At 45.0% G+C, this 13,037-nt stretch overlaps 1 protein-coding gene across 4 annotated transcripts in view; it reads right to left on the bottom strand.

Annotated features, from left to right (window-relative positions):
- The window catches only part of BANK1 (B cell scaffold protein with ankyrin repeats 1), a 372,972-nt gene that overhangs the window by 78,369 nt on the left and 281,566 nt on the right, over positions 1–13,037 (bottom strand). The gene's annotated exons all lie outside the window — the stretch shown is intronic.

Here is a 13,037-nt window from a genome sequence, read left to right as displayed (position 1 = left end):
GCATCAAGGACAATAAAAAGTCCTTTTTCAGATATGTGGGGAGCCGGAGGAAAAGCAGGGACAACATTGGACCCCTGCTGAACCAGACGGGGCAACTGACAACTGACGCCCATGAAAAAGCCAATCTATTAAATAGGTACTTTGCGTCGGTCATTCATCAGTCCCATGGGACGCCCATGCCCGCTACGGGACAGGGAAGTCCGGGTGAGGGTGATCCCCTGCCCTCCATTGATGCTGACTTCGTGAAGGAACATCTTGAGAAGCTGGATACCTTCAAGTCAGCCGGCCCTGACAATCTTCACCCCAGGGTACTCAAGGAGCTGGCGAGCATCATAGCCCAGCCTCTAGCACGGATCTTTGAAAACTCTTGGCGCTCTGTTGAAGTGCCTGAAGACTGGAAGAAGGCCAGTGTGGTGCCTATCTTCAAGAAAGGGAGGAAAGTGGATCCGGCTAACTATAGGCCCATCAGCCTGACTTCTATCCTGGGGAAGATCTTAGAAAAGTTTATTAAAGAGGTCATCCTTAATGGATTGGCCGATGCCAACATCTTAAGGGATAGCCAGCACGGGTTTGTTGCAGGTAGGTCTTGCTTGACCAATCTCATTTCCTTCTACGACCAGGTTACATATCACCTGGACAAGGGAGAAGAGATTGATGTCATATATCTTGACTTCAAAAAAGCCTTTGATCTGGTTTCCCATGATCACCTCTTGGAGAAATTGGCCAGTTGTTGCCTTGGGTCCTCCACAATCCACTGGCTGGAAAATTGGCTCCATGGTCGGACCCAGAGGGTAGTAATTGATGGAAGTCACTCATCGTGCTGTCCTGTGACCAGTGGGGTCCCCCAGGGCTCTGTCCTTGGACCCATACTGTTCAACATCTTCATTAACGATGTGGACACTGGAGTCAGAAGCGGACTGGCCAAGTTCGCCGATGACACCAAACTTTGGGGCAAAGCATCCACACCAGAAGACAGGCGGGTGATCCAGGCTGACCTGGACAGGCTCAGCAAGTGGGCGGACGAGAATCTGATGGTGTTCAACGCCGATAAATGCAAGGTTCTCCACCTTGGGAAGAAAAACCCACAGCATCCTTATAGGCTCGGCAGTGCTACACTGGCTAGCACTATGGAAGAAAGAGACTTGGGGGTCATCATTGACCACAAGATGAACATGAGCCTGCAGTGCGATGCTGCAGCTAGTAAAGCGACCAAAACGCTGGCTTGCATCTATAGATGCTTCTCAAGCAAATCCCGGGACATCATTCTCCCCTTGTACTCGGCCTTGGTGAGGCCGCAGCTGGAGTACTGCGTCCAGTTTTGGGCTCCACAATTCAAAAAGGATGTGCAGAAGCTTGAGAGAGTCCAGAGAAGAGCCACGCACATGATCAGAGGTCAGGGAAGCAGACCCTACAATGACAGGCTGAGAGCCCTGGGGATCTTTAGCCTGGAAAAGCGCAGGCTCAGGGGTGATCTGATGGCCACCTATAAGTTTATCAGGGGTGATCACCAGTATCTGGGGGAACATTTGTTCACCAGAGCGCCCCAAGGGATGACGACTAGGTCGAATGGTCATAAACTACTACAAGACCATTTCAGGCTGGACATAAGGAAGAATTTCTTTACTGTCTGAGCCCCCAAGGTCTGGAACAGCCTGCCACCAGAGGTGGTTCAAGCGCCTACATTGAACACCTTCAAGAGCAAACTGGATGCTTATCTTGCTGGGATACTATGACCCCAGCTGACTTCCTGCCCTTTGGGCAGGGGGCTGGACTCGATCTTCCGAGGTCTCTTCCAGCCCTAATGTCTATGAAATCTATGAAAAGCATCAAAAAACCTGCTGAAGCGCCTGATCTTTACAGATACTGTGGAGTCAGGTTGAAGTAATGTGCTGTTTCTTCCAGTAAAGCACATGGGTTTTTTTAACATTCGCAAGCAGCCTATAAGCTTAACTGCATCATCTTACCTTATCTTGCCTTGCATGCTGCTATGCAAGTAGTTATTATGTGCTGTGGGTGTGTGTAGCACAGGGATTCCCATCTTCTGCAGAGACCACCAACTGCCAACCATTCCATGTCCCACCTTCTGGAATGACTATCTTGAAGTTCTGCCTTGCTTACAGAGGTGCTCCCATGACCTTTTTGTTAGAGTTCTTAATACTGTATGAACTGCAAGTAGTTTAGTTGGTAAATTCTCTTTCATTCAATACCACCCATGCCTCTGTGTTGTAACCTAGCAACTAGGAACTTTTGTTCTAACGACTGTTCTAACTCTCAACTTTGCATTAATGTTACTAATATTCGTATATTTGTAGCATGCAAAACATTCAGAGTAATGGGAAACGTTTAAGTAGTTAATAATTACTTTCCCCAACCGCCCTGTGCTGTTGGGGTCAAATAATTAATAATTGCTTAAATGTTTCCACTTTTCTGAATAGTTTCCAGGTAACTGATTGAGGCAGCCAGCGCTAAAGACTTATTTGTTATGGATGACTTCAACTACCCCGACATCTGTTGGGAAGACCGTTCAGCCAGCTGCAGCAGGTCAACCAGCTTCTTGGCAGTCACTGATGACCTGTTCTTGACACAGGCTGTGGAAGGGCTGACTAGGGGTAAAGCCACTCTGGACTTAGTGCTGACCAAAGGGGAACACATGGTAGGCGACCTGAAGATTAGAGGTACTCTGGGTGACACTGATCATGATCTGATTAGGTTTACTATCCACCAAAAGAATGGCAATTCAGTCAGTAGAAAAGAAGTTTTTCTAAATGTCAGGAAAAACTTCTTCACAGTAAGGGTGGCCAAAATTTGGAATGGGCTTCCAAGGGAGGTGGGTGCTCTCCCCTACCTTGGGGGTCTTTAAGAGAAGGCTGGATGGGCATCTGGCTGGGGTCACCTGACCCCAGTACTCTTTCCTGCCTAGGCCGGGGATTGGACTCGATGATCTGTTGAGGTCCCTTCTGACCTTAGCATCTATGAATCTATGAAAGTCCCAGACTTCAGAAGGGCAGACTTTCATAAACTCAAGAATCTAGTTAGAGGGGCCCCCTGCAACCAGCAACTGGATGATTTGGGGATTCAGGAACAGTGGTGCTTCCTTAAGGGTTCATTCTCACTGCTCAAAAAGAGGCCATTCCCACGTGGTCAAGAAGTGGGAAAGGGGCCAAGAGACCTGCTTGGCTCAACAGGGATATTAGAGAACTTTTGAAAAAGAAAAAGGAAGCATATAATCAATGGAAAAATGGTTCAGCAGCCAGAGAGGAGTATACTTATATGGCCAGGGTCTGCAGGTATGAGACATGGAAAGCCAAGGCAGGCATGGAGATCAAGCTGGCAACTGAAATAAAGGACAACAAAAAGTCCATCTATAGGTACACAGGGAGCAAGAAAAAATCAAGCTCCATTGTAGGACCCCTACTGAATATGGAGGGGGAGCCCACAGTTGATCCTCATGAAAAGGCAGAGCTCTTAAATGCTTACTTCACATCAGTGTTCCTGTTCCTGAAATCAGACGGGAGCTGTTCACTTGTCCAGAGGCCCAGGGAATATGGGGAAGACAACAGTCCACATAAAATCAGTCCCAAACAGGTGACAGTACTCTTATAATAATTGGACGTTTTCAAGTCTGCTGGGCCAGATGATTTGCATCTGAGAGTCCTGAAAGAACTGTTTGAGCTCATAACAGGGACTCTGGCAAAGCTGTTCAAAGAGTTGTGGAACTTGGGAGTGGTCCTGAATGACTGGAAGAGGGCTAGCATGGTGCCCATCTTTAAGAAAGGGAACGGGGACCACCCTGTAAAGTATAAACTAGTCAGTCTGACCTTGGTCCTGGGAAAAATCTTCGAAAAAATTGTCAAGGAGGTGATCAATCACAAGCTTGTAACTGGTGGGGTATGAAGAAGCAACCAGCACAGCTTTGTCAAGGGTAGGTAGGTCATGCCTGACAAACCTGTTGTCCTTTTATGACCAGGTAACTAACCAGCTAGACAAGGGAAATGGAGTTGACATCGTTTACCTAGACTTCAGCAAGGCCTTTGATTCTGTTTCCCATGAGATTCACTCAGTTAAACTGGAGGGTACTGGCCTAGACCAGTCTACAGTGAAGTGGGTTGGTAACTGGGTCAGAGACTGATTCCAGAACTTGTAATCAATGGGATGGCCTCATCCTGGAGGGCTGTATCCAGTGGTGTACCCCAAGGATCAGTGCTTGGGCCCGTGCTCTTAACATCTTTATCAATGACTTGGAGGAGGGGGTGGAAAGCACAATGATTAAGTTTGGAGATGACACCAAACTGTGGGGAAATGTGGGCACAGCAGAGGATAGGGTAAGGATCCAGGATGACCTTGACAGACTGGTCCTATGTGCTGAACACAATCAGATGTGGTTCAATAAGGGCAAGTACCAGGTCCTTCATCTGGGTAGGAAAAATCATCATCATAACTATACAATGGGTGGTGGTCCACTGGCTGGCACTGCATCTGAAAGGGACCTGGGGGTGACAATCGACCAGAAGATGACTATGAGCCAACAGTGCAATGAAGTCATCAGCTGGGCAAACAGAACTCTGGTGTGCATCAGCCAATGTGTTGCTAATGGATTCAGAGAGGTGCTCCGCCTCCTCTATTTGGCATTGGTGAGGCCACAGCTGGAGTACTGTGTCCAGTTCTGGGCACTGCACTTCAGGAAGGTTGTGGATAAGCTCAAGAGAGTACAGAGAAGGGCCACCCATATGACCAGGGGCCTTGAGGATAGGCCCTATGAGAAGAGACTCCGGGAACTGGGTCCATTTAGTCTGAGTAAGAGAAGACTAGGAGGTGACCTGATAGCTGCCTACAAGTATGTCAAGGGTGAACATCAAGATCTAGGGGAGCAACTCTTCTGAAAGGCACCCCTTGGGAGAATGAGGACCAGTGGGCACAAGCTAATTAAGGAAAAAATTAGGCTGGACATAAGGAAAAACTTATTTTCTATAAAGGTAGCTAGAATCTGTAACACACTCCCAGCAAAGGTGGTACACTTGCCATCCTTGGAGGTATTAAGAGGAGGCTGGACAATTACCTCGTTGAGTTCGCTTGAGCCCAATAACCTCCTGCCCATGGCAGGGGACCGTGCTTGATGATCTTACAGGTCCCTTCAGGTCCTTTGATTCTATGACTCTGTGCGAGTACCTAGATACATGACTGAAGAAATTAGTTTAATAAATTTATATACTCATGAACAGAACGAGCATTGTTGTTCATTAGTATAATAAATTTAAGGTAATTTTCACTGCCCTCTGATCCTGCTCCAATAGCTCACATTACCAAGAGAGCAGATAGCCCACTATGCAGCTTATAATGAGCTCAGTGAAAGTCATTAAATACTGTGTTACAACTAAAGGCAAAATACACCTGGTGATTTATTCTCAGTTTTAAAACCAGAGCTACTTCGGGACGGTGTGGGGGAAAGATGAATTTAGAGAGGTGCAGAGTCATCATACAAGAGATGTCACAGGCATTTTACCTGAAATCACTGAAGCAGAAAGGGTCTGCAAGGAAATTGGGGGAAGCCCTGCAAGGAAGATCCTATTCAAGGACGATCCTCTGAGCACTCTCTCCTGCTGGATGCTAGCATAATACTCCTTTTGAACTAACACACCCTGCTGCACGACCAGGCTAATTAGCTTGGAAATTTCAATACGGTGCTGCATTCACTCAGCACTCAATACAGCACCATGTAGACACTGACCTCTAAACACTGTTGTGCAGCAGTGTTAGGTGTGGTAGTAAGTCACAACAAGTACTAGTGTTCCTGCTGCCTTCTGGCACAGATTTACAAGGAGAAAGAGGAAGGGAGGAGAAATAGTTAGTTCTTCTCTTTCTGCTATTAAGGGTAACTCACATCTGGAATGAAGAGTCAAACCTTACCTCTTGAAAATAAACCAGCAGAGTAAAAGTAGCTCTGATTCCTGGTTTTAAGATGTACCTTTAAGGCTGCTCACATTTACTCAAGGTTTCATCCTGGCCTCTTGGACTCAGAATTGAGAGGTTTAAGAGCAGCGTGCCTGTTCCAAGCACAACTTAGCTGGACCAAGATTTGGGAGTAAAATATTCAGAACAGCTTCCTCTCCCTCACTGGTTTTCAAGATTAGGGAACAGAGTAGGGAGAGTTCTCCCACTTCTTCTTTAGCACTGTTTCTTTGTTTTCCTCTTCCCTTTTTTCCTTCTTCCAATTTCACATCTCTTGTTGAGATCTCTGATTTCAGAGAAAAGGATGCCAACATCCACAATCCATATAACACCAGTTACCCTTGTGAACTAAAAATAACTGTCCTGAAACTGCCAGAAGACTCAGAGGCCAAATGAACTAGTATTTAAGACTAGTAACAGTATTTTTTAATAAAATGGATCATTTTGATTATTCTGGTACATAAGACACTGATGGGAAGCAACTCACTTGCTTCTCACAGCAGACTGTAACCATCGCTTCCTTTAATACTATCTTGTCTTTCTAACTTCTAGTATCTCTGCTTATGCCATATGGCTTTTTATCTGACTGCTGGAGATTAACATGATAACATTGTCACTTTTCAAAAATAAAAAGCATTACCTCAATGGCACATAATTTTATCTTTCAAGTACATACATACTTCTCACATTCAAAGTACATAATTATTCCCATATTCTGATCTTTATTTCTTAAAGTATATGTTCTTTGTATTTATTAATGTATATGGTAGTTTGATTTGCATTAGTCTGTTTGTCTTCTCATTCACTGAGGTATATCAGGAGTTCCTCCACCCTCAAATGAATGAGCTACCATTTATTCATTCTTTGTTAAGCAAAGTCAGTTGGCACAGTGGGATAAGAAAAAGAGGATGATATTGAGACTCACTGCCACTACATGAATGAAACACCTGTGTTCCTGCTGACAGTCAGAGTAGCCTGGAAAATGCTGCCCCACACTCTACACAAAAATACAACTGCTACCATGCATGCCATGATAGAAATAAATAAGTAAATAAATAAACTAAAATAAAGTCTGTTAAAATTGTAATTGGAGTCACAGGAATAATATTGATTAGCCCTGCACACTCCCAAGTGCCACTTGGATCTCTTTTCCTGCCCTGCCTGATTTGGTGCTCTGCTTTCTGCTCCTTGCTCTGTGTTCCTGGCCTCATCTGTTGCTTTGCTGTCCTCCCTGCCTGATGTTCTGTTTCTTTTCTTCTTCCTGCCCTGTGTGCCACTGTGCTGCCTGCCCACTCTCTGCTCTGCTGTGTGCTGCACAGAGGCTGCCCGTGCTACTTGTGGCACCTGTGCTGCAGGTTGGCGGCCCCAGAAATAAGGAAAAAACTGTACACCAAATCCAATGATCTCAATACTAGTTTGAGGAAACGTGGTCATTAAACAAAGCATCATTATGTAACCAGTAACATACACAAAGATTTGGACTCCACCTAATATATTTAAACATGCATAAAAAGGAATCCAGTGTTCAAGGTAAACATGACACAACTATATGAAACATAGGAAGTACCTAGTCATACATAATATTTTACCAAGCTCTGAAGATTAATTAACTCATCTGCATCTCCTTTATGACTGAACTGACTACACCAAAATACCAGTTTAGCAAGTCTGCTCATATTTCTGTATCAATCCCAATTCGTATCACTCCTTTGTGGTTACATGTACTCTATGTACCTGTCTACACCACATAGGGAAATTCCTTGCAACTTCCTGGACTTGCCCTTTCCAAAAAACGCTAACAACCCACAAGCATCCAGCCCTCCTAATAAAATAATTAAAAAAAAATCAAAACTAAACAAACATTGCTTTATTTATTGCTTTATTTCAGTTCAGCTATTTCTATGAGTTATATTACGTATGACATGAAAGACAGCTTTGCATTCTAAATGCTTATTATATGGTACAGCCATTCAAAAACCAACAGACTGGGCTTTTTGTACATCATAACTCTTGGAGCCAGAAAAGATAAGATTGAAACAGTAAACTGAATTTACCATTATACACAGAAATGCCAATATCAAGAGCCTTTTTAATCAAATTTCTCAAGGGTAGGTTCTTCAGTTTTAATTTGAAGAACTTGGCCTCTCTCCTTTTTGGTGTTTAAGCTGTTCTCGAATCCAACCACTGAATGCCAAGGGATTTCTTTTCTGACCAAGCTAAGCATTCAAAACTAAGAATCCTTACATTCATTTTAGATTGTTTCTCCTGTGCCTACAATTCCTCCTTCTTCACATTTCTTTTCACACACCCACACTAAGTTTTCAAAGACTTTCAAATATTTTAGAGCGGTAGGTTTGCTGAACAAAATATCCACTGCTGTTTGACAGACTTGTATAATCACTATAAAACTCCTCTTGCAAACAGGTTAATTTGCCAATCCAATGGTGTAACAAGTTTCCATGCTTCTCTTTAAAATTTTAACTGGGCTGAGAAATAGACACGATGCAGAGCATTTCCCTTTTGCTTTATATTTACAGTGATTTAGCTTTAAGTGCAGTTACTGAACTATGCTAAATTCAACTCCTGCTAACCCAGATCTCTTAGAGATTCTCCACATAAAATAGGTAATAGAGAAAAAGGAGGGAGTCAGTGGTTTAGGGAAGTGTGCTGGAGAGAAGAGGAAATGCAGGAGGTGTGAGCTTGGCGAAGCCATGGCCAAAACCCTCTCTTGCTTGATTCCTCATTCTTCCCCATACAGCCCAATGCTTAATCACATTATGAAACTCTCTTCTGGGCCAAGGACCAGCACAAGTCCTATTTAGCACTTCAGTCTCTTAAAATATATTTTTAGGGTTTAAATGGGACCTGAGCAATGTCTAGGACTTGTGATGTCCCTTCTCATGATGTATTTCACCTCTAAAGCTTTTATGGCTGGGCTAGCCATGGCGTAAATGTGGGCTGAGGAAGCAGATGTCTTCTTCCTTCTTCCCAGTGCAAAGTCCAGGGTTGAGGCTGCTTTCAACTCCATCAGCTGAAACAATCTCGATGGGAGCGTCTTCTATCTGAGGACTGGCAGGACAGAGCATCCTCCAGCCATGCTGCCTTGCCACCATCCAGGGAGTGAAATAAAGAGTATCCCCAGCTGAAGACGAGACAGCAGTTTCCACTTCCTTTACATTGTCTGATTAGTGTGCAAGGAGAAGAGGTTCTGGCTGAACATTTTGCCTCACCTTTTTATAACTTGTTGGTGTGTGCATAAGTCATCTTGTTGTAGCTACCCAAATAGCTCTTAGGCAATTTTTTCCATTGATTCTCTTGCCATCTTATCACTGCTATTGTATAGAAGATGTTTTGTTTAAACAAATATAATTATGGTTTAGGTGACTGTAGATTTAATCAATTAGTGCTGCACTGGGGTATGAATGTTTCTGAGTGCTGCAGGTGTGCAGCAGCTGAACAATGAGAGAAAGGATGTGCTTGAATGGGCACTGATCAGAGGAAGGGCAGGCCTTAGGAAAGCTTTATAGAACATTTGAGGGGCTTGTGCTTAAGTAGGAAAACCAAGATTTTGGGGTTTTAATAGCACAGTTTACCAATGAAAACAGCCATGATCAATCCTCTTGTATGAAATGGTGAGAAACTGGATGGAAGGAGAGTTTCTTGAGTAGCTATATCTTGCCTGTCTACATCCCTAGAATCATGTAATTCCATCTGCCTCACAGGGCAAACACCACTTAGCACTGAGGCTAGGGACAGAAGTTACACATAAGCTAGCAAAAGTGACTGGAAACCCGGTTAGATCTGTAACACAACAGAAGTTCAGTGTATGGAAACTGTTTTCAAAATGGCTGAAGCCGGTTTAAGATAAACTTGGACGGATGTAGTATAAGATTTAAGTGTTTTAGGTTAAATCGGTTTATTGAACTTTTGTCCCAGATCCTCTCCAGATTCAGGTTAATTTATAGTCTCCCAGCATCCCAGGATGCTTTGCACCTCCCCCACAAATCCCCTTTGCAGGGTAGGCAGGTTAGCCTTGGCCCAAGCTGTCTGCTCCAGCCAAGCAAGGAAGCATGCTCTAGTGACCCCTGGCTTCTGGCCTCAGCCACTGCAGGCATGTGGCTGCATTTCCAGAATCAAAATGAATGTCTGTTCACTTGCTTATCAGTTCAATCTACGTAGTTTAGACTAAACTGTGAAGATTGAATCGATTCAGCCTTGGGCTTGTTGACCGTCTGCACTTAGCCTGAATGCCTGTACAAGAAGGCCTTCCTTTTTTGCAGGAAATGTGCTTTTCAAAGCATCAGGGTCCTGATGCTCCCCTGGAATAGAAGACAATTGAGATTTTATATACTGTCATAAATGGGAATGGGATTAGGTCAAGCCCTGATGCTCCCATGGAATAGAAGACAATTGAAGTTTTATATGCTGTCATAAATGGGAATGGGGTCAGGTCAATCCTGAAGTGCTTTATCATCTCTGAAAGGCTTTACAAAAGTATGCTATTAATGGCCAACATTTCTAAACTGGGCATGTATAGTGAATCTCTTAAATACATATTTAAGTTACTAATGACTACATGGTATAAGGAAAAACAATTCCTCATGTTCACATAAGTTGTTTGGGAACATAAATATGATTTGGGGACATAAATACAATTTTGGAACCTAATTTACCCTCTCTGAATGTTTTAGTTATTACTGTATTTGTCCTCAGGCTGTATGTACACAAAACAGTGAAAGTTATGAGAAACATCACTTTTTCTGGCAAAAGGCATATTGATGCAATATGTGCTAAAATTAAACTCTTTTGAAATAAAAGCAGGAAATATTGCTAAACAGAATCCTCCTCTTGCAATATACCTCATGTCAATCAGACAATTATTGCTATACCTCATAAAGCATTTCATTTTCAAAGGCCAAAGGAGGTCCTCTCAGTTTTGCTTAATTCTCAATACACCAGAACTTGGTGTGAATATTTGCTTTCAGATTCAAACATTATGGGACTGAGAATACCCTGAGGCTGAGCTGGCAACATTTTCAACATTGCTTCTTGAGCCTAAACAAATGCATCTTAAAGAAAGCATACAAGATCATCATGGATGGTGCCTTATTTTTCTTTACAACTGTCACCTGAATCAGTGCATACTGAGACTCATATTACATCGAATTGTTTAGATAAAGTTATATTTTCTTTAAAAAAATAAATTCTACATCCTGCATTATTCTCCAAGTTCAGGCACATTGAAGGAAGGATGGTACTGGTGGTGGTCAAGACCAAAGAGGGTGAACCAGGCTTTCCCAGATTTCTTGCCTGATCTTCAGTAGCTTGTACAATCTCTGTGCCTTGGTGTCTCCTTTTTTGTTAAACATGGATACTTTGTGAGATGTGCAAGTCTTTTATTTTGGAACTAAATTTGAATGTAAAATGATCTGAGATCCTTTGATAGAAATACATCCACCTTTAAAATCAACAGGCTCTTCTGATGTATAAAATATTCAAGGTGCATGTTCTTTGCATGGTTATGTTCCTAAAGCTCCTTGCATAGATGAGGGTTTGTGAAGGATCTGGGGCTATACAGAGTTGCAGCAAACAACAGTGCTAGTTCATTGTTGAGCTTCCCAGTGATAAGAGATACAGTGCCCTTATAAGTAAATGTCACAGCAAAAAGACGAGTGGCTTGTTCTTAATTCAGCTCCTTCCTGGGTGTATCTACACATGCATTTACTTTGGCTTAAGTTTACTCTGGTGAAGGCTATTCTGCAAGAAGTGTTTTCAGGAAAGTGTCTATACATGCAGAGATTAGGTATCAGATTTGCTGCTCTTTGCACAAGTTTCCTGCAACCCTGCAATGGGACCCTCCCACCATCAGGGGAAGCTCTAGGCTCCCCCTGGCTGCTAGCCCAGGGTTTGGCATGGAGCACTGGGCCAGGAGACAGCTGTCTCCTGGCCCCAGGACCCTGCCTGTTGCTGGGGCGGGGACAATGTGACCCTGCTCGGCAGCAAGGAGCCCCAGCAGCAGGCAGCCCCCAGGGGCCAAGAGACAGCTGTCTCCTGTGGTTTTTCCTGCCAGCCCCTAAGCTAGCACCCAGGGGGAGCAGGATGCTAGCTACACCACTGGTGGATCAGTGCAGGGGGCTGGGACCTAGCCCACCTCACAGGAGCAGCTCTTTCCACATTCTGTGCCTTGATTACCCGATCAGGGCACAGGTATGGGTCCTGCTCCTGACCAGGACAGTTCCTGGCCAGTGCTGGGCTGTGCAGGGAAGTCTGCATGTGCAGCCTGGAACTGGATGGAGACTGCCTAAAACAGGACAGTCCCCAACCACCCCCAGGCTGTATGTGCTTGTCTGAACAGCCTGGGGCTGGTTGGGAACTATCCCAGTCAGAGGCAGGTCCCAGTCAGCTCCAGGCTGGGTGGGAAAGTATCCCCATGCAGGGAGCTCCCAGCCCCTGCTCTGTGATTGCAGTTGTGATTGTGGAGTGGGGGCTGGGGAGCTTGTTCACAGTCCCCACTGCAGTTGCAGAGTTGGGGCTGGGAACAAACTCCTAACCTGTTCCCAGCATCAGCTCCATGATTGCAGAGTGGGGGCTGGGAACAAGCTCCCAGCCCCAGCTTCACGATTGTGATTGGGGAGTAGGGGCTGGAAGCTCCCTGCTGCTGGGGCAGAGGGACTTTGTCTCCATCCGGGCGTGCAAGATGGGGGCTGGGGAGCTTGTTCCCCACTCAGCTCTGTAAGCATGGAGTTGGGGAGGGGGAAGCTCCCAGCCTGTTCCCCACCCGAGCTCCACACTCGCAGAGCTGAGCAGGGAACAGGATTGTTGGCGACGTGTAGGGGGTGAATGCGGGTGCACGCGCACCCCCTGAAAGAAGTACTGCTGATGCTGCTGGCAGCGCCTGTGGGCGGTTGCTGCTTGCCATCCCCCACTTCACTGCCAACACCACCGGTGGTGTCTGCAGGCAGTTGCTGATCACTGCTGGGCACTGCTGACGCTGCTGGCGGTGTCTGCAGGTATTCACTGACCATTGCTCAGTGCTCGCCCTGACACTGCTGTGGCCGCCTGTGGGAGCTCTCTGCTTGCTGCCACCATGG

Source organism: Alligator mississippiensis, chromosome 2 (assembly GCF_030867095.1).
Source record: "Alligator mississippiensis isolate rAllMis1 chromosome 2, rAllMis1, whole genome shotgun sequence".
Lineage (NCBI taxonomy): Eukaryota > Metazoa > Chordata > Crocodylia > Alligatoridae > Alligator > Alligator mississippiensis.
Note: the sequence above shows the minus strand (reverse complement) of the source record. Positions and strands in the feature narration are given on the sequence as shown.